General features: G+C 42.4%; 1 protein-coding gene across 3 annotated transcripts in view; it reads right to left on the bottom strand.

Moving 5' to 3' along the window:
* The window catches only part of LOC118400321 (bifunctional heparan sulfate N-deacetylase/N-sulfotransferase 2-like), a 190598-nt gene that overhangs the window by 92153 nt on the left and 75440 nt on the right, over positions 1–23005 (bottom strand). For all 3 annotated transcript variants that reach the window (XM_035797030.2, XM_052476752.1, XM_035797061.2), the window contains exon 2: positions 20419–20456. The gene's annotated coding sequence lies outside the window, so the exon portion shown is untranslated. The remainder of the gene's footprint in view (positions 1–20418; positions 20457–23005) is intronic.

Here is a 23005-nt window from a genome sequence, read left to right on the forward strand (position 1 = left end):
ATGAACTTGCCCCCCAGCCCTTGTACCTTAAGGCAAAATGTCACAAAAAAAAAAAAATACCTCTTGGTATATGTTTCATTAGTCCAATGTTGATACAATCCCAAAATGTCAGCAATCCAGTTTTCAAAATACAGAAAGTGTCAGTCACAGTATGATGCGTTCTGGGCCCAATGCAGCCATTTTTAGATCAACGTCAAATCATTTCTGGGTAACGATTAAGAACCTTACTCTCATAGTTTTCCATAAAAATCGTTTAAAAAAAGAAACAAGAGCTTTAGCAAAAAACTATTTCTAAAACAAGAATTTTGCTAGGACTGTCTGGAAGTGGTCTGCGTGGAGGAGGGAGAAACTGAAAAATAGCTATTATTGGCAGAGGTTTGGAACTCTTATTGGTCTATTACCCAATTTACCTCCTGGTGATGTCACCAGACAAGCCAAGACTCCACACATGCTAAACTTGCTGGTTAGAAGGTTTGATTGTATTTTCAACCAGCAATTACAGGTAACTGCCAACATAATGGAAACACTTGAGTAAATGAGGGAAGCAAAAATAGAAATGCAACATGGGAAACGTTGGTCCCATGTCTCATGAGCTGAAATAAAAGATCCCAGAAATTCCCCATACTCACAAAGAGCATATTTCTCTTCAATTGTGAGCACAAATTTGTTTACACCTGTTAGTGAACATTTCTCCTTTGCCAAGATAATCCATCCACCTGACATGTGGCGCATATCAAGAAGCTGATTAAACATCATAATAATTACACAGGTCCACCTTGAGCTGGGGACAATAAAAGGCCACTTCAAAATGTGCAGTTTTGTCACACAGCGCCACCGATGTCTCAAGTTGAAGGAGCGTGCAATTGACATGCCGACTGCAGGAATGTCCACCAGAGCTGTTACCAGAGAACTGAGTGTACCATGAGTCGCCTCCAACTTCATTTTAGAGAATTTGGCAGTCCGTCCAACTGGCCACAGAACCGAAGAATACGTGTAACCAGCCCAGGACCTCCACATCCGGCTTCTTCACCTGCAGGATTGTCTGAGACCAGCCACCCGGACAACTGATGAAACTGTGGGTCTGCACAAACTGGCAGAAATCGACTCAGGGAAGCTCATCTGCGTGCTTGTCGTCCTCACCAAGGAAGGTCTTGACACTGACTGCAGTTTGACATCAGTAGGCAAATGCTCACCTTCGATGGCCACTGGGAGAAGTGTGCTCTTTCGCATATGAATCCTGGTTTGAACTGTACCGGGCAGATGGCAGACAGCAGTTTGTGGATGTCAATGTTGTGAACAGAGTGCCCCATGGTGGCGGTTGGGTTACGGCATGGGCAGGCATAAGCTACGGACAACGAACAAAATAACATTTTATTTGATGGCAATTTGAATGCACAGAGATACCATGACGAGATCCAAAAGGCCCATTGTCTTGCCATTCATCCACTGCCATCGCCTCATGTTTCAGCATGATCATTTTATTTTACCTTTATTTAACTAGGTAGGACAGTTGAGAACAAGTTCTAATTTACAGCTGCAACCTGGTCAAGATAAAGCATAGCAGTGCAACAAAAACAACACAGAGTTACACATGAACAAACGTACAGTCAGTAACACAAAATAAAATAAATACACGGCTTCAGGTCGCAAGGATCTGTACACAATTCCTGGAAGCTGAAAATGTCCCAGTTCTTCTATGGCCTGCATACTCACCAGACATGTCACCAACTGAGCACGCATGGGATGCTCTGGATCAATGTGTATGACAGCGTGTTCCAGTTCCCGCAAAAATCCAGCAACTTCACACAGTCATTGAAGAGGAGTGGGACAACATTCCACAGGCCACAATCAACATCCCGATGAACTCTTTGCGAAGGAGATGTGTCGCACTGAGGCAAATGCTGGTCACACCAGATACTGACTGTTTTTCTGATCCACGCCATGGCTATGCCCCCATAGGACGACAACGCCCCAATCCACAGGGCACTAGTGGTCACTGAATGGTTTGATGAGCATGAAAACAATGTACACCATATGCCATGGCCGTCTCAGTCACCAGATCTCAACCCAATTGAACACTTCTGAGAGATTTTGGAACGGCGCCTGAGACAGCTTTTCCACCACCATCAACAAAACTAAATAATGGAATTTCTCGTGGAAGAACAGTGTCACATCCCTCCAATAGAGTTCCAGACATTTGTAGAATCTATGCCAAGGTGCATTGAAGCTGTTCTGGAAAGTGGTGGCCCAACGCCCTATTAAGACACTATGTTGGTGTTCCCTTTATTTTGGCAGAAATAACACTGACATTTGTGTTCACCCTTTGACAGTCTTTGTTTCATCAGCTGTTGTACACTATGACACAAAACACAGGAGAAACTGAATTTTGCTGTCAAATTTTGCAGGCACTGGGCCTTTAAGAGAAACAACTAATAGAGAAATGTCAGCGCTGCGCTGTTACTGGTATGGCCCAGGCTGCTAGGCCTCTCTCTGTGATAAGATCAGTAAAGATCTGGGATAGGAACAGTGCTGGAGCTGTCTCTACTAATCAGGTTAGCCCTGCAATAAATGAACTGGACAGAGAGGAGAATCAAATCACATCAGCATCACTTTTCCTCCTTCATTCTCTTACACACACACACACACACACACACACACACACACACACACACACACACACACACACACACACACACACACACACACACCTCAGCTCAGGGAAGGGAACAAGCCCTGACTATACACCTGAAGCAACGTGTCAGCTGCCTGGGGAGGCAGAATACATGAAACAGCAGGATCGGCAGTCACACCAGGGACACACACACACACATACCAGGGAGGTACACACACACACAAAATGCAGTGTAGAGACAGTATGGGGCCTGCCTGTCTGTATGCCCGAAGCAAAGTAGATCCGCCTGCCATTCACACCTGACAGAGAAGGTGTCTGCTATGGCAGGCAGGTACAAAGAGCTAGAGATGCTCAAGTGCTACTTTCGTCAAAACTCAGGGAGAGGAGAGAGTGAGAAACTGATCATGGAGATTTCATCAAAACACTGAAAGTTGCTTTTCTCTCGATGTTGACGAAATAGCCATGGATCCATCTATCGCACCGTATGGCTGAGTAGATGAGTGGTGAATACATTACTGTAAGCAGTAGTGGAAAACAAGTAAGTTTGAGTGTTTGTGCATGACAGGGTGTGTTAGATCGAACGTGCTTGTTTGTGTGCACGTGTGAACATATCCTATTGAAGATAATGGATGTGAGATTTTGGGCTTGAAGTGTTTCTACAAATAGAGATAATGTGTGTGAGATGAACATGTAGAGGTTTGTTTGTGGGTAGGGGCCGGTATCAAAAGTCTGTCCAGACAGCTACTTGATGTGAGCTCCGGTGTACGGCGCCACAGACTAACAAACCTACAAATCCAACACCCAGGGGGACAGAGTCTGCTCTCTCACTCCCTTCATATCCAACTCCCTCCCCTTCCCCGTTCTGTAATAGCTATCATTTTCCCGTCTCTCTCTCTCTCTTCCTCCACCCCTCCGGGCATCTCTTCACTCGATTGCCTTCTCTTATTTTCCTCTGTCTCCCTTCCTACTTTTCTCATCGGTTCATTACTCCTGCGTTCTTCCTGGTAGAAACAGATGCCCAGCATTCCAGCAGACAATTAACCCGCAGGCAGGCAGCTCCGTACAGACGGGCCTGGGCTCTCCACCAAGACAAACTTACTGCCTAGAGCTATGGAGACAACCCGGGACACACACCGTCCTCCTGTCCCGTCCCGCCCTCCTCCACCCTGCATTCTACTACCCCTCCCACTACCTTGCCCAATTCGCTCTCTCATTTCAGTGGGTTTGACAACACCCATTTCCTAAGGTTGATGAGAAAGAGTGAAAAATAGGAAGACAGCAGAAGGAAGAGGGTAGGCAGAGGACAAAGGGAGAATAGGAAGTTGTAACCAGGAGGAAGAAAATAGACAAGGAAGAAGACACTCTTCCCATTCCAAAGTACCTTAAAGAGCACAGGCACCATTTTTTTCTTTAGAAACTACAATACAGAAAGAATTACTTCCCCAGGTCAGAACACCTGAGTGATGACTCCTTCCACTCCCTCCCTTCATAACAGACCATTTAATCAGCAGGTTGGTGCAGAGTGGGCCGCTGTATTGATGGAGTGGCTGCCTGCACTGTGTTTGGTGTTTCTTCCCCCCCAGACTGGAGCTCAGAGCCAATGTATGCATTGATCTCACCTGGAAACATGCCACATCAGCTTTCAACAGCTTGCAATCAACACCTCATACAAAGCCCCGTGCTTCCCCACTTTCCCTCCCTCACCCAATCGGTATACAGTGTGTTAATCTGCTGGGGTTAAGGCAAACCCATCTCTCACACACGCACACAGATGCAAGCGCTCACCTGAATAAACTTGGTGGGTTTCCCTTGGTAACGATGCAAATCAGCACAGGAATGCAGACATGCAACAACGTACAACTAGACAGATGCAAACACACACAGATTCATAAAGTAACGTGGACAGATTGGCCTCCCTCCTCTCATTCATCCCAGTGGCCGTAGCCTTCTTCCTGGCCTGCCTGCCCTGTCTAGTGACAGCTGAGGGAGTCTGGCCCACGGTGACGTTGACAAATGTCCACCCCCTCACACCGAAAAGGACCCCCGAGAGGGAGAGTAAGAGAGGAGGGGGGAGAGAATGAGGGAGGGAGAGAAAGAGAGAAATATAAAGGGAGGAAGAGAGGCTTTGTGAAGGCAGCCACCATGTCCTAGACAAGGGCATCGGCACTGCACCAGCCCTGAGGAGGGTGATTCAAACATCATACCCTACGATCTCTCTCACACTCACTTCCCTCCTTCGTTAGTCTTTATTCCCCAGCAAACCAATTAAAGGCCACCTCCTCACACACAATGACAGGGAGGGCTGGGGATGTGTGTCCTGTGGCGCCTACTTATACAGCAGGCCAAGGCCCCCATGGCAGGCGTTGAAAGTGATATACAGTAAACGCGTTGTGAGGATGAGGTTCCTCCTCCAGACAGCTAGCTCCGGCTGTCTGTTAGGCCCAATCCATCAGTGCACCGACCGACTGATCGCCTAGTCCTCCTAGCTACACACACGCCACTATGGCTAATTACACCCTGCCTGGCGGAGTCACTAACCTCTCCTACTCACTCACACACACAGACCTGCAGGGCTTCATTAGAAGCGGGGTAATGAGACAGAACCGGAGTAGGTCGGGTCAGCCGCTTATTATGAGCCGGTTCATACATGGAGCAGCTGGGAAAGTGGAGCGGTGAGAAGAGGACTCGGACAGGAGAGGACACTGCAGAACTAGGGGCGATTGGGACAGTATTTATAGCGGTTAGTGGAGCTAGCTGGGAGAGCAGGGAGAGACCGTGAAATACATAAGGAAAGGCTGCCAGAGACACGCAGACATGATTACACAGCAACACGGCTATTCACAAAAGTATGTACACTGCATTCGGAAAGTACTCAGACCCATTGACTTTTACAGTTTTATTCAGAAATAGATCATATTTTTTTTATTATCCTCATCAATCTACACACAACACCCTATAATAACAAAGCAAAAACAGGTTTTCAGAAATGTTTGCAAGTACATTAAAAAAATAAATATCACATTCATATAAGAATTCAGACACCTGGCACACCTGTATTTGGAGAGTTCCTCCCATTCTTCTCTGCAGATCCTCTCATGCTCTGTCAGGTTGGATGGGGAGAGTCTATTTCAGGTCACTCCAGGGATGTTCGATCGGGTTCAATTCCGGTCTCTGGCTGGGCCACTCAAGGACATTCATAGACTTGTCCCGAAGCCACTCCTGCATTGTCTTGGCTCTGTGCTTGGGGTCGTTGTCCTGTTGGAAGGTGAACCGTCGCCACAGTAAGAGGTCCTGAGTACTCTGGAGCAGTTTTTCATCAAGGATCTCTCTGTACTTTGCTCTGTTTAACTTTCCCTCGATTCTGACTAGTCTCCCTTTCCCTTCCACTGAACATCATCCCTACAGCATGCTTCACTGTAGGGATGGTGCCAGGTTACCTCCAGACGTGATGCTTGGCATTCAAGACAAAGAGTACAATCTTAGTTTCATCAGACCAGAGAATCTTGTTCCTCATGGTCTGAAAGTCTTTAGGTGCCTTTTGGCAAACTCCAAGCGGCCTGTCATGTGCCTTTTACTGAGGAGTGACTTCCGCCTGGCCATTCTACCACAAAGACCTGATCAGTGGAGTGTTGCACAGATGGTTGTCCATCTGGAAGGTTCTCTCATACCACAGAGCAACTCTGGAGCACTGTCACAGTTGCCGTCGTTTTCTTGGTCACCTCCCTGACCACGGCCCTTCTCCCCCGATTGCTTCATTTGGACGGGAAGTCAAATCTAGTTAGAGTTTTTGTAGTTCCAAACTTCTTCCATTTAAGAATGATTGAGACCACTGTGTTCTTGGGACCTTCAACGCTGCAAAAATGTTTTGGTTCCCTTACCCAGATCTACGCCTCAACACAATCCTGTCTCGGAGCTCTATGGACAATTCCTTTGACCTCATGGCTTGGTTTTTGCTATGATATGCACTGTCAACTGTGAGATCTTATATAGACAGGTGTGTGACTTTCTAAATCATGTCCAATCAATTGAATTTAACACAGGTGAACTCCAATCAAGTTGTAGAAACATCTCAAGGATGATCAAAGGAAACAGGATGCACCTGAGCTCAATTCCGAGTCTCATTTACATAATTATACAGACCCATTGCTATACGGCATATTGTTTTTTATACATAAAGTACAGGTCAAAGGTTTGGACACACCTACTCATTCAAGGGTTTGTCATTATTTTTTACTATTTTTTACATTGTAGAATAACAGTGAATACATCAAAACTATGAAATAACACATTTGGAATCATGCTGTAAACACAAAAGTGTTAAACAAATCAAAATATATTATATATTTTAGATTGTTCAAAGTAGCGACCCTTTGCCTTGACAAGCTTTGAACTCTCTTGGCATTCTCTCAACCAGCTTCATGAGGTAGTCACCTGGAATGCATTTCAATTAACAGGTGTGCCTTGTTAAAATGTAATTTGTGCAATTTCTTTGCTTCTTAATGCGTTTAAGCCAATCAGTTGTGTTGTGACAAGCTAGGGGTGGTATACAGAATATAGCCCTATTTGGTAAAAGACCAAGTCTATATTATGGCAAGAACAGCTCAAATAAGCAAAGAAAAACGACAGACCATCATTACTTTAAGACATGAAGGTCAGTCGATCTGGAAAATTAATAACTTTTAAAGTTTCTTCAAGCGCAGTTGCTAAAACCATCAAGCGCTATGATGATACTGGCTCTCATGAGGACTGCCACAGGAAAGGAAGACCCAGAGTTACCTCTGCTGCAGAGGATAAGTTCATTAGAGTTACCAGCCTCAGATTTTTCAGCCCAAATAAATGCTTCAGAGTTCAAGTAACAGACACATCTCAACATAAACTTTTCAGAGGAGACTGCGTGAAGCAGGTCTTCATGGTCGAATTGCTGCAAAGTGGTTAGAGAGTTGGACTAGTAACCGAAAGGTTGCAAGATCAAATCCCAGAGCTGACAAGGAAAAGATATGTTGTTCTGCCCCTGAACAAGGCAGTTATTAACCCACCGTTAGAAAATACGAATTTGTTCTTAACTGACTTGCCTAGTTAAATAAAAAGTAAGAAACCCCACTACTAATGGACAACAATAAGAACAAGAGACTTGATTGGGCCAAGAAACACAAGCAATGGACAATAGACCGGTGGAAATCTGTCCTTTGGTATGACGAGTCCAAATTTAAGATTTTTGGTTCCAACCGCCGTGTCTTTGTGAGACTTCAAGTAAGTTAACTGATGATCTCTGCATGTGTGGTTCCCACTGTGAAACATGGAGGTGGTGGTGTGATGGTGCATTGCTAGTGACATTATCAGGGATTTACTTAGAATTCAAGGCACACTTTACCAGCATGGCTACCACAGCATTCTGCAGTGACACGGCATTCCATCTGGTTTTCCCTTAGTGGGACTATCATTTGTTTTCCAACAGAACAATGACCCAACACACCTGCAGGCTGTGTAAGGGCTACTTGACCAAGAAAGAGAGGGATTGAGTGCTGCATCATGACCTGGCCTCCACAATCAACCAACCTAAAACCCAGTTGAGATGGTTTGGAATGAGTTGGACCAGAGTGAAGGAAAAGCAGCCAAGAAGTGCTCAGCATATGTGGGTACTTCTTCAAGACTGTTTGAAAAGCATTCCAGGTGAAGATGGTTGAGAGAATGTCAGGAGTGTGCAAATCTGTCATCAAGGCAAAGGATGACTTCTTTGAAAAATCTAAAATAGTGATTTGTTAAACACTTTTTGGGTTACTACATGATTTCATGTGTGTTATTTCATAGTTGTGATGTCATCATTATTATTCTACAATGTACAAAATAGTCCAAATAAAGAAAAACCCTTGAATGAGCAGGTGTGTCCAAACGTTTGACTGGTACTGTATGTATGTAGATTGATGAGGAAAACTATTACGTTTTGTGGAAAAAGTCAAGGGGTTTGAATACATTCCAAATACACTGTGCATACACCATACAATACAGTACCAGTCAAAAGTTTGGACACACGTACTCATTCAAGGGTTTTTCTTTACTTTTACTATTTTCCACACTGTGTTGTTTCATAGTTGTGATGTTACTATATTATTCTACAGTGTAGAAAATAGTGAAAATAAAGAAAACCCCTTGAATGACTAGGTGTGTCTAAACGTTTGACTGGCCTGTAGGTTAATGGCAGCCCTAGCTTTCCTCTATAAAGGACTGGGTGTGTGCACTTCCGTTCAACACCAATTCGCTCAAGTCCCAGACACACATAAAACTACTCCTCCAATCCCTAACCTGTCCAATAGGGCTCCAGCTATGACATCACATCTGCAGGCCCCATGATGCCCCTGGGGGCGATGTCACCAACCCTGAGAGACTGACGTACTGACTGTCGCATACAGCTAGTTTGGCTGTAAGTGACACTCTCGTTTCCCTTTCCCTTTCCATCTCTTTTCCCTTCTCTCTTTCTTTCCCTCTGTTTCTTTCACTGGCACTTTGGACAGAAGACAGAAAATCCATTACACAGAACACACTTCCCATTTAACTCCAATTAATCAATTAAGGAATGTCGGGAGATTAACTAGGCAAACATCTGCCCAGGAAGGGTGGAGGTAAAAATGTTATGTTGCAAGAGCGCTTTGTACTGGAGAAGAAGTAGTTCCATTTGGATGCTGACCAAGTCTCCTTAAAAATATCACTTCATCAGCCAGAGTAGCTGAGAGACAGGGTAAGTAGATCTGACAGACAGGGGGAAGCAGAGGAAGAGCTTTAAATAACTTAGAATGAGCTGAGACATAACCAGGACTCAGTAGGGGTATGCAGGGACACAGACAGTGTGGGTTGTGTAAGAGATGGTGAGACAACATTACATTTTCCATTAGCTAGGTATATTGATATCATAACATGATACATTACATGATGTAAAACTGTAGACAACACACACACACAGTGCTAACAACTCAGCTTAATTCTCAAACACCAGACTGTACAAAACCCCTGACACATCCTTCCTCTCCCTTTACCTTATTTATAAACCATCTCAGTCCTAAACAAATTCTCTCTCACACACACATTCTCTCTTTCTTAATTTCTCTCACTCACCAAACCCTTCACCTCCCCTTCCGCAGATGTATCATCAGGTGGCCCATCTGTACAGCAGCTGCGCACCCCCCCCTCATCACCCTGTGGGCAGATTATTGGAAGAGGGGTATAGCATGGTAAAATGAAACCTGGTCCAGACTTAGTGCTCCCCAGGTGTGAGAGATCAATGGGGATCAATGGGAGTGATGGGTGCTTAGGGCAGGCCTGGCCCCTGAGGTACTGTGATCAGGGTGCTGTCCAGGGAACGGCTAATCCCGTTAGGTAATTAGCAGCCTGGGACAGATGGACATGACCCGCCCCACAGCCCGAGGACGACACCAGCTTAGCCACCAGGGTTATTAGCACCCAGCCATATGGATAAAATAGGGAGAAGATATGGGGGAGAGGAGAGTGGAGGAAACAGAGAGAGGAGAGTTGGAAGACAAAGTGAGATAGGAGAGAAGATAGAGTATGTGTGAAATAGAGGGAGTTATATGGGTTCATGCGAGTTATATGGGTTCATGCACCCCTGAGGGGACCCCGTATTGAGGATCAGCGTGGCGCATGTGTTGCTACCTACCCTTACCACCTGGGGACGGCCCGTCAGGAAGTCCAGGATCCAGTTGCAGAGGGAGGTGTTTAATCCCAGGGTCCTTAGTTTAGTGATGAGCTTTGAGGGCACTATGGTGTTGAACGCTGAGCTGTAGTTAATGAATAGCGTTCTAACATAGGTGTTCCTTTTGTCCAGGTGTGAAAGGGCAGTGCGGAGTGCAATAGAGATCACATCATCTGTGGATCTGTTTGGGCGGTTATAATTATAGAGGGTCTAGGGTTTCTGAGATAATGGTGTTGTGAGCCATGACCAGCCTTTCAACGCACTTCACGGCAACAGACGTGAGTGCTTCGGGTCTGTCGTCATTTAGGTAGGTTACCTTAGTGTTTTCGGGCAACAGGGACTATGGTGGTCTGCTTAAAACATGTTGTTATTATAGACTCAGACAGAGAGAGTTTGAAAATGTCAGTGAAGACACTTATCAGTGTGTTCTCGGAGTACACATCCTGGTAATCCGTCTGGCCCAGCGGCCTTGTGAATGTTGACCTATTTGAAGGTCTTACTCACATCGGCTACGAAGAGAGTGATCACACAGTCATCTGGAACAGCTGATGCTCTCATGCGTGTTTCAGTGTTACTTGCCCAGAAGCGAGCTGGGAAGTAATTTAGCTTGTCTGGTAGGCAGGCTCGTGTCACTGGGCAGCTGTGCTTCCTTTTTAGTCTGTAATGGTTTGCAAGCCCTTCCACATCCGACGAGCGTCGGAGCCGGTGTAGTACGATTCGATCTTAGTCCTGTATTGATGCTTTGCCTGTTTGATGGTTCGTTGGAGGGCATAGCGGGATTTCTTATTTGCTTCCGGGTTTGAGTCCCGCTCCACCCACTTTCACATGTGTCATGGAGTTTGTTAGAACCAATTTATTGATGTGATCATGATAAACACCATATCTGTCATTTTAGTCCCGTCTGAAGTCTTCACAAGTTTTTCACACACTGTTGCTGGTATTTTGGCCCATTCCTCCATGCAGATCTCCTCTAGAGTAGGGATGTTTTGGGGCTGTTGCTGGGCAACACAGACTTTTAACTCCCTCCAAAGATTTTCTATGGGGTTGAGATCTGGAGACTGGCTAGGCCACTCCAGGACCTTGAAATGCTTCTTACGAAGCCACTCCTTCGTTACCCGGGCGGTGTGTTTGGAATCATTGTCATGCTGAAAGACCCAGCAACATTTCATCTTCAATGCCCTTGCTATTCCTCCACAATCGCTAAATGAATTGTCCTACAACAATCTCTGTCTCAATTTCCCAATCAATTTATTCTAAAATTGTGTGTACATCTGTATATCTAGATTTAGATTTCCCTGACTTAGTTGCCATAATGATTGATATATAAACAGCTGAATATGCAAAACAACGCTGTGCGTAATATGTGTTTCTCCTTCCGGTATGAAACTTCAATAGTGAATTAGTCTCTTTACGCCGGAGCTTACTACATGGGTTGGTCTTGCAACACATAAACATGACCTATTTACCCCACCTCATTGGCTATCTACCCAGCTATATTTCAAGACGATCAGTGGTCAGTGGGTTAAAATACAGTCAGTCACCGAAACAGCGGGCAAATCATTGGTGTACAATGATGTCATGACTTGTCTTCAAATCGGTTTCTTTCAGTCAATTTGTCCCGTGAAATAACCCATCAGGTTTGATTGTGTTACAAACAAATCAGTTGATTGCAGTGAAACCCAACATGACTGGAAAAGTCACGTTCTGTGTGGGTTATTTACCTGGAATGTGTCGTCAAAAATGGAATGAGACGGAATTCACGTCACAAGCGGTTCACAAAATGTTTCGTGTGAGGCTATAAAAATTGATTTTATCAAACAAAAGATCATTCATTGTGTAACAATGAGCATTGGAATTGCAAACAGACGAGGATCGTCAAAGGTAATCAATTTATTTTAATGCAGTTTGTGAATATGTTACGCATGTGCTGGTTGAAATAGTTGTTTTTTATGGGGCTCTATGCTCAGATAATCGCATCGTATTATTTCGCAGTAAATCATTTTTTAAATCTGACAACGCAGTTGGATTAGCAAAATTCTAGGCTTTCGATACATTTGAGACACTTGTATTTTCATGAATGTTTAATATGACTATTTATGTAGCGATCACCGTATGTTGTGGAATTTCAGCCCGCTACCGGGTTCCGTGCTCAGAAAGGTTAAGGGCTTGTAAGTACGTAGTTCATTGTAAGGTCTACACCGGTTGTATTTGGCACATGTGACAAATAAAATGTGAGGAAATGACAAACAAAAGCTTGTAGTGTCATACCCAAGAAGACTTGAGGCTGTAATCGCTGCCAAAGGTGCTTCAACAAAGTACTGAGTAAAGGGTCTGAATACTTATGTAAATGTGATATTTCAGTTTTTTATTTTTAATAGATTTGCAAACATTTCTAAAAACCCGTTTTTGCTTTGTCATTATTGGGTATTGAATGATGAGGGGGAATAAAATGTTGTTTTACTCCATTTTAGAATGAGGCTGTATTGTAACAAAATGTGGAAAAAGTCAAGGAGTCTGAATACTTTCCACATGCACTGTAAGATTAGAAAAATAGGCCTAAGTAAATTACAGTATTAAGACTAAACAGGATGTGCTCTTAGGCCTACAGCTCAATGGTGGTTATACAAGGCAGGTATACTAAACCTACTAATGATAATGACATTACTTACGATCATAATAATAATAATAATAATAATAATAATAACAAAGAGAAGGAGATCAAGAAATAGAGCGTTATTATTAATATACATTTAAAAATGTGGACAATTTGGAACAGTATAAACTAAGTAAATTATGAATAATCACAGAGAGAATGTTCCAACGAAAAAAGAAAAACAAAGTGTAAAGCTACTAAGTATTCAAAAGGGACTAAGTATTCAAAGGGACTAAGTATTCAAAAGGGACTGAGTATTCAAAAGGGACTAAGTATTCAAAGGGACTAAGTATTCAAAGGGACTAAGTATTCAAAGGGACTAAGTATTCAAAGGGACTAAGTATTCAAAGGGACTAAGTATTCAAAGGGACTAAGTATTCAAAGGGACTATGTTGCTATATTACAGCAAAGCAAGAATAAAAACAGCTGAATTTGTGAAATCGTTTACTTGACATGTTATTGCGTGAGGCTCAGTGCTCACGGAATCAGTGGGCTATTAAACAAACACTAAACAGGCAACAGATACAGGATCTGTCATCTGTGGATGTATTGATGATTTATAAAGCCAGGCACATTCAACACTAAGGCTATTGATTATAGATCTAATTAAGTTGGGGTTTCCTCTCTCCTCACTGTTAGACAATAAGGAAAAGGAAGCTCATTCTGCTGCTGCCTCTGCCGCATTGTTCTCAACACCAATATGCTGGGTAACTTTGCTATTATACACATATCAACATGGCCGAGGAAAAGGCGCCAATTCAAATGCGCACTGATGTGTTTCTGATCCGTGGACAGCAACCACTATCCAATGCAAGGGAAACCATATTTGCTCTAAAATAATATTTTTATTAGTGTTGCACAGTTGGAAGTCAAAAGTTTACATGCACCTTAGCCAAATACATTTAAACTCTGTTTTTCACAATTCCTGACATTTAATCCTAGTATAAATGCCCTGTCTTAGGTCAGTTGGGATCACCACTTTATTTTAAGAATGTGAAATGTCAGAAAAATAGTAGAGAGAATGATTGATTTCAGCTTTAATTTCTTCCATCACATTCCCAGTGTGCATTTGGAAGACCCATTTGCGACCAAGCTTTAACTTCCTGACTGAAGTCTTGAGATGTTGCTTAAATATATCCACATCATTTTCATTCCTCCCCCCTGCAACAAAGCACCCCCACAACATGATGCTGCCACCCCCATGCGTCGCGGTTGGGATGGTGTTCTTCGGCTTGCAAGCCTCCCCCTTTTTCCTCCAAACATAACAATGGTCATTATGGCCAAACAGTTCTATTTTTGTTTCATCAGACCAGAGGACATTTCTCCAAAAAAGTAAGATCTTTGTCCCCATGTGCAGTTGCAAACCGTAGTCTGGCTTTTTTATGGCGGTTTTGGAGCAGTGGCTTCTTCCTTGCTGAGCGGCCTTTCAGGTTATGTCGATATAGGACTCGTTTTACTGCGGATATTGATGCTTTTGAACCTGTTTCCTCTAGAGGTCGACCGATTACGATTTTTCAACGGCGATACCGATTATTTGAGGACCAAAAAAGCCGATTAAATCGGCCGATTTGTATTTATTTATTTGTAATAATGACAATTACAACAATACTGAATGAACACTTATTTTAACTTACTATAATACATCAATAAAATCTATTTATCCTCAAATAAATAATTAAACATGTTCAATTTGGCTAATGCAAAATAATAAATAATGCAATAACAAAGTGTTGGAGAAGAAAGTAAAAGTGCAATATGTGCCATGTAAAAAAGCTAACGTTTAAGTTCCTTGCTCAGAACATGAGAACATATGAAAGTTGGTGGTTCCTTTCAACATGAGTCTTCAATATTCCAAGGTAAGAGGTTTTAGGTTGTAGTTAATATAGTATTTATAGGACTCTCTCTATACCATTTGTATTTCATTAACCTTTGACTATTGGATGTTCTTATAGGCACTATAGTATTACCAGTGTAACAGTATAGCTTCCGTCCCTCTCCTCGCTCCTCCCTGGGCTCGAACCAGGAACACAACGACAACAGCCACACTCGAAGCAGTGTTACCCATCGCTCCACAAAAGCCACGGCCTTTGCAGAGCAAGGGGAATAACTACTCCAAGTCTCAGAGCGATTGATGTTTGAAAAGCAATTAGCGCGCACCCCGCTAACGAGCTAGCCATTACACATCGGTTACACAAGTCATTAGGCTGAAAGGCTTGAATTCATAAACAGCGATGTGCTTGCGAAGAGCTGCTGGCAAAATGCACTAAAGTGCCGTTTGAATGAATGCTTACAAGCCTGCTGCTGCCTACCATCGTTCAGTCAGACTGCTCTATCAAATCATAGACTTAATTATAACATAACACACAGAAATACGAGCCTTTGGTCATTAATATGGTTGAATCCAGAAACTATAATTTAAAAGACAAAACGTTTATTATTTCAGTGAAATATGGAACCGTTCAGTATTTTATCTAACAGGTGTCATCCCTAAGTCTAAATATTCTTGTTACATGTAACATTGAAGGTTGTTCAATGTCATAATTACGTAAAATTCTGGCAAATTAGTTCGCAATGAGCCAGGCTGCCCAAACTGTTGCATATACCCTGACTCTGCGTGCAATGAACGCAAGAGAAGTTACACAATTTCACCTGGTTAATATTGCCTGCTAACCTGGATTTCTTTTATCTAAATATGCAGGTTTAAAAATATATACTTCTGTGTATTGATTTTAATAATGGCATTGGTGTTTATGGTTAGGTACATTCGTCCAACGATTGTGATTTTTTCGCAAATGCACTTGTTAAATCATCCCCCAGGGTTGCATCGATTATATGCAACGCAGGACACGCTAGATAAACTAGTAATATCATCAACCATGTGTAGTTATAATTAGTGATTATGATTGATTGATTGTTTTTTATAAGATAAGTTTAATGCTAGCTAGCAACTTACCTTGGCTTCTACTGCATTCACATAACAGGCAGTCAGTCTCCTTGTGGAGTGCAACGAGAGGCAGGTGGTTAGAGCGTTGGAATAGTCAACTGTAAGGTTGCAAGATTGGATCCCCCGAGCTGACAAGGAGAATATCTGTCTATGTTCTGCCCCTGAACAAGGCAGTTAACTTCTTGGTGACATGGGGCAGTATTTTCATGTCCGGATTAAATGCATGCCCAAATTCAACTGCCTGCTATTCATCCCCAGAAGATAAGATATGCCTATTATTAGTCGATTTGGATAGAAAACAATCTGAAGTTTCTAAAACTGTTTGAATCATGTCTGAGTATAACAGAACTTATTTAGCAGGCGAAACCCAGAGGACAAAACATTCAGATGTTCTTTTTTTGAAGTCACTCTCTTTTCAATGGGAATCCAGATTTCTAAGGGACCTTCTTGCAGTTCTTATCGCTTCCACTGGATGTCAACAGTCTTTAGAAATTGGTTGAGGTTATTCCTTTGTGTAATGAAGAAGTACGGCCATCTTGAACGAGGGTCACTTGAAGTGTACTGTTAGATAGAGGCGCGTGACCAGAAAGCATGCTTCAGTTTGTTTTCTTCCCTTATTGAACACAGATCATCCCGTCTTCAATATTATTGATTATTTACGTAAAAAAAAAAAACTAAAGTTGTATTACAAAAGTAGTTTGAAATATTTAGGCAAAGTTTACAGGTAACTTTTGAGATATTTTTTAGTCACGTTGTGCAAGGTGGAACCGGTGTTCTGGATCAACCGTGCCAAATAAATGGACATTGGATATATATCGACGGAATTAATTGAACAAAAGGATAATTTGTGATGTTTATGGGACATATTGGAGTGCCAACGAAAGAAGCTCGTCAGAGGCATGAATTATATTTTTATTTCTGCATTGTGTCACGCCTGCAGGGTTGAAATATGTTTTCTCTCTTTGTTTACCATGGTGCTATCCTCAGATAATAGCATCGTTTACTTTCGCCGAAAAGCCTTTTTGAAATCTGACATGTTGGCTGGATTCACAAAAAGTGTAGCTTTAATTTGCTTTCTTGCATGTGTGATTTAATGAAAGTTAGATTTTTATAGTAATATATTTGAATTTGGCACTCTGCATTTTCCCTGGCTTTTGGCCAGAGAGGTTAACACACCTCAAATTATGTCAATTAGCCTATCAGAAGCTTCTAAAGCCATGACACCATTTTTGGGAATTTTCTAAGCTGTTTAAAGGCACAGTCAACTTAGTGTATGTAAACTTCTGACCCACTGGAAATGTGATACAGTGAATTATAAGTGAAATAATCTGTCTGTAAACAATTGTTGGAAAAATGACATGTGTCATGCACAAAGAATATGTCCTAACCGACTTGCCAAAACAATAGTTTGTTAACAATAAACTTGTGGAGTGGTTGAAAACTGTTTTAATGACTCCAACCTAAGTGTATGTAAACATCCGACTTCAATTTGATGTAATATAACCATATACAATTTCAGTACCACATGTCTTAGACTGATGGACTGTGCCAACCCCACGGAATTTACAATGGATCAGTCCACTCAGACATGGGCGGATTAGATAGTTGTCCTGTACACCATGATATTATGTATTTTTTGCTCATGCTCGACTAAATCTCGGTCGACCAACAGTCTATCGACTAAAAAAACAATCGACCAGTCAACTAAATGGGGTCAGCCTTAGTGTGTGCTGTACCGTACATCTCTTTCACTAAGTTTTTCCAATTCATAATGTGGCAAGTTTGGAATGAAACAAGGCTCTGCAGATGATTGACACGTTGGCCTGCTCACTGCAACAGAATAAATATAATGAATCATCTGTTTTCCTGTTGTTCTCTCCTCACCCTCCCTTCACCCCACCGATTTCATTTATTTGTCATTGGAAAATCACTCACAGATGCATCACTGCGGGCGATCGGGGCTGGGTGAACATGCCTTTCCCAAACTAACAATGAATTATAGAAACACATTAGTACACCAACGCCAGAAGGAAGGGGGGAGAGAGAGAGAAAGCGACAGCACTGCCAGCCGTAGGGGGGTGGTTGATCTAAGAGGCCGAGCTTGTGGGTTGCCAGGGACAGAGAAAGGGGCCTCTTGTTTGGGTACTGTGATCTGAAGGTGGGAGAAGGAGAAGTGACCCAGGGCACCGGCACTAGAGCAGCAACTGAACTATTATCTGGAGGCTTTAAATTAATCATTCATCCTTTGGGAGGAAGGAAGAAGGAATACAAGGAGAATATAGAAAAAGACAGCTGGTGAGAAACCAAAGGTAACACTGTGAGACATGAATGTGTGACCTTTGTATGTTACGCCACAACATCGAGCAAGGGTGTGCAAGGAGAGTCTTAAGCCCCTTGAACCTGGTCTTTCAGTACAACCGTTGATACAATGAAAACATAGGGTTGGAAGCAAGGAATCATCTGTTTAGGGACTGAAAAGAAAGATTCCACTGTACTGTAATTTGGCAGGGTCAGGCTCCGTACTAGTATGGTGATGAAACTAGGTTTGGGTGACGTCAACCTTTGTCCTATCATGATTATGTACCCCTAAAATATTGTGATATACGATGATATCACCCCTATTGGGCTGCCCCCCTCCCCCAAAAAAATACAATAAACTCAACTGAATCGACAGTTGGGCTATAGCTCGAAATCGAATGCAACTGAATGAATCATGCTGAAAGATGTTGTTCAAAGCCTGGGAAGAGGCTAAGTGAAGGCATTGGAAAATCTTCTCTAATATCCATTTCTGGTGGCGGAGCAGAAGAGGTTTGTGTGCATGTATCGGTGGGGTGTGCAGATGATGGCGCAGTGACTGTCTGATGAGAAACTGGCTGTCTTACCCTAGAGGGCTAGGTTATAGGCCTAGAAGGAGAACTGGATAATAATTACTTTATCTGTCTCGTAAAATGATATAAAAATAAATATATATTTTTTTTCACTCTCTCATAAAGCTGTGATTAAGAATAGCCTAGGCCTAGGTTTAGGCTACAGACTTTCATTCTTACTCTTTTTGAAAGCCACAACAACTTTGTAGGCTAGAAATAAGCTGCTGTTCATCATTTTTACTTGTCTTGAAGCTTTTATGATAGGGCTAGGAGGAGGAGGATAGATTATTGGCCGTTTGGTTTTCAACCTCACATGGAGGGATTACCCGACCCGCATGGATAATTTCTTACAAAATAAGCTTCAACTGGATTAAACTTGTAATGACATTTTTTTATAAGCCATTGAATGTTCCCTCATTATTAGTCCTATGGCTACCTTACTTTCTTTTGGGCGATTCAAATAACTTGGAGATGGAACTCTGTTAAATTCATTGTTTGGTTGGGAGAAAACTATGCATAAAACGATGTAGCATAGCCGTCAGTCATATTCATGGCCTATAAAATGACGAGAGAATGGAATATAGGCTTTTTTAGTTGTTGTTGTTTACAGCTAGACAAAGTCGCTAAAATAAAAAATAAAAAAAGGTTTCAGCTTTTGTCTATTGCCCATGCATCGGAGAGAGAAACAATATTTTCTTGCTTTGAATTTTGCACCGCTTTGGTGGAATTCTCTGTTCTGTCTGGCCTACATTCTTATAACATTCTTCTCTTGCGTTCTGTAAGCTATATAACATATTTATTGAAATAGGCTATAGCAAATAGGAATATTCCTCAAAATGGCACTTGTGTGCTGCCCTGCAGTGCGCTGCGAGACACAGCGTCAGTCAAGATCCAATAGGCTTAACCATCGTCTGTTACATCACGATGTTGTCACCATCAACGATGGCTGTCAATCATCGGCAATTTACAATACTATCGTACTATCGCCCAACCCTAGATGAAGCCAACCCAAAGACATGAAAAGCTTCCATCCTGCTTGGGTTCAGACCCATGTTTGACAAAGTTAGGCCTGAGCAATGGCAGCAGGGGTCCTTTGAGTTCCATGCTGTCGTTTCCCTCCCCAACAAAGCCCCTTCACTGGGATCCAGTTGCCTTCGATATGGGTGGCTGCCCCCTTGCTTCTTTCTGCCGATGTGTGTGTACATGCGTGTGCTGTTTGTCAGTTCACATTTCTGTTTTTGGATGTTAAAATCAGATAAAGATATTCAGGTCGTGGGCGTGTCTAATCCCACTTCAAAATCCAGGTCAAAGTCTGTGTGAGAATGTTCTGTGAGACTGTGTTGCTGTTGATTCAGGTATAGTTGCTATGTGATTCAGTCAATATGAGCTATTGTAGGCCAGGGTCCACAAGTGAACCAATCATAGAACCAGCAAATGCAAAGCTCTGTGCCATGTTAAATTCTATCATCCTCTGACACCAACACATTCGCAAAATAGCACACACATGGGATGTGTGAACGTACACACACACTGTATGAAATCACATACACACACACACCCACACCCTAAAGAATATACACACAGAACAGCACATCCAGTTGTCTTTGAAGAGCACCTTACCTCAGCGTGAGCAGCAGTCTATGAGGCGAGACGAGGGCCTGCAGAGAAGAGGAGAGAAACGGGATTCATTAATGATCCAAAAATGAACCCCTACTGTTCACACCTACATTAATATGAGCTGCCCACCTCAGCAAGCGAGCTTAAAATACACATAGTGCTGTGGGGGAGGGGGTGCATACAGCATCTTCACAGCAGTCTCTTCCATTTAAAAAGAGGGAGAAAAGTGTTTCACGGTTGCCCAGTTTGAAAGGCAATATGTCCCTCAGTCCTCCTCACAGCTTGAAGCCCCAGGGTTGTCAAGGACGACAGAGCAAGAGAGATGAGAGACGAAGACAGACAAGCGGGCTCAATAGCATCACATGGTGGTATGATGCTGGAAGAGAGCCCTCACCTTGGCTTGACTAGACCCTGAGTCACCCTCTCTTTCTACCAGGTGGAATTTGCTTTGTAGTGGGCAGAACCAACTGATCCAAGGGCAGGCCAGAGAGCGAGAGAGGGCTCCCAGTCCAGACCCACAGAAGCAGTCTCTAAATAGTACGTTTTAACTAGCTTCCATGGCACGACATGATAAGAAATATGGATAAATCCTATCCAGTCCTGTCACCTATCTGTGATTATAAAGGAACTGATATTGGAGAGGTGTCCATGTTAGAGATACTGATGAGATTCATTCAGGGTAAGGGGGCAATTTGGTCCACCAGCCACTACATGTATAATAATTGAGCCATGTTGTGAAGGAGCTGGTCCCAATGCATGAGGTTTTATCTTTACCTTGTCAGTTCAGACAGGACAACATAACAGCGGAGATAACAAACCTTTTCATAAACAAAATATATTTTAGCTGCGAAAATTACACCAACAACACACAAAAACAAATGGACATACTTTGTAATGTTTCTAAAACAATACCTAATTTACTTCTTACTAGTAATATATGTGTTATATTGTTTTATTTAAAAAATTGGGACCTGAGTCTCTTTTAACCAAAATATCACAGACGAGACAAAAATGTTCACCTGCCCCTTTAACCTCTCTGGGATATGTGGGATGGTAGCGTCCCACCTCGCCAACAGCCAGTGAAATTGCAGGGCGCCAAATTCAAAACAACAGAAATCCCATAATTACAATTCCTCAAACATACAAGTATTTTACACCATTTTAAAGATAAACTTGTTGTAAATCCAGCCACAGTGTCCGATTTCAAAAAGGCTTTACGACGAGAGCACACCAAATTATTATGTTAGGTCAGTACCTAGTCACAGAAAAACACAGCCATTTTTCCAGCCAAAGAGAGGAGTCACAAAAAGCAGAAATATACATCAAATGAATCACTAACCTTTGTCATATGATGAAGATCACTCATTTTACTTCATGTTACACAATACATGTATTTTTTGTTCGATAAAGTTCATATTTATATCCAAAAATCTCAGTTTACATTGGCGCATTACGTTCAGTAATGTTTTGCTTCCAAAACATCCGGTGATTTTGCAGACAGCCACATCAATTCATAGAAATACTCATCATAAATGTTGATGAAAATACAAGTGTTATGCATGAAACTTTAGATAAACTTCTCTTTAATGCAACTGCTGTGTCAGATTTGAAAAAAGCTTCACCGAAAAAGCACACCATGCAATAATCGGAGTACAGCGCTCAGACGACAAAACAAGCCATACAGATATCCGCCATGTTGTGGAGTCAACAGAAGTCAGAAATAGCATTATAAATATTCACTTACCTTTGATGATCTTCATCAGAATGCACTCCCAGGAATCCCAGTTCCACAATAAATGTTTGATTTGTTCAATAAAGTCCATCATTTATGTCGAAATACCTCCTTTCTGTTCGCGCGTTTGGTACACAATCCAAACTCACGAGGCGCTGGCAAGTCCAGGCAAAAGTTCAGACAAAAAAATCATATTACAGTTCGTATAAACATGTCAAACGAAGTATAGAATCAATCTTTAGGATGTTTTTAACATAAATCTTCAATAATGTTCCAACTGGAGAACTCCTTTGTCTGTAGAGAATGCTGATGGAACGCAGGGTTGCTCTCACATGAGCGCGCGTGATTAGCTCATGGCACTCTGTCAGAGCCTTGACTCATTCAGCTCTCATTCCCTCCTCCTTCACAGTAGAAGCATCAAATAAGGTTCTAAAGACAGTTGACATCTAGTGGAAGCCTTAGGAAGTGCAATATGACCCCAAAGACACTTTATATTGGATAGGCTAAGACTTGAAAACCTACAAACCTTAGATTTCCTACTTCCTGGTTGGATTTTTTTCTCAGTTTTTTGCCTGCCATATGAGTTCTGGTAAACTCACAGACATCATTCAAACAGTTTTCTATCCAAATCTACTAATAATATGCATATATTAGCAACTGGGCCTGAGTAGCAGGCAGTTTACTCTGGGCACCTAATTCATCCAAGCTACTCAATACTGGCCCCCAGTCCCAAAGAAGTTAAAGGGGAGGTTACCGTGGTAGCGCGACTAGTCATGTTTTTGTGCCTGACGAGTAGAAGCATCATCTTCTCTTCCCTAGCAGTTGAAATTCAAACATAGAAAAACAACCTACCTTGTG

This window comes from Oncorhynchus keta, chromosome 2, assembly GCF_023373465.1.
Source record: "Oncorhynchus keta strain PuntledgeMale-10-30-2019 chromosome 2, Oket_V2, whole genome shotgun sequence".
Lineage (NCBI taxonomy): Eukaryota > Metazoa > Chordata > Actinopteri > Salmoniformes > Salmonidae > Oncorhynchus > Oncorhynchus keta.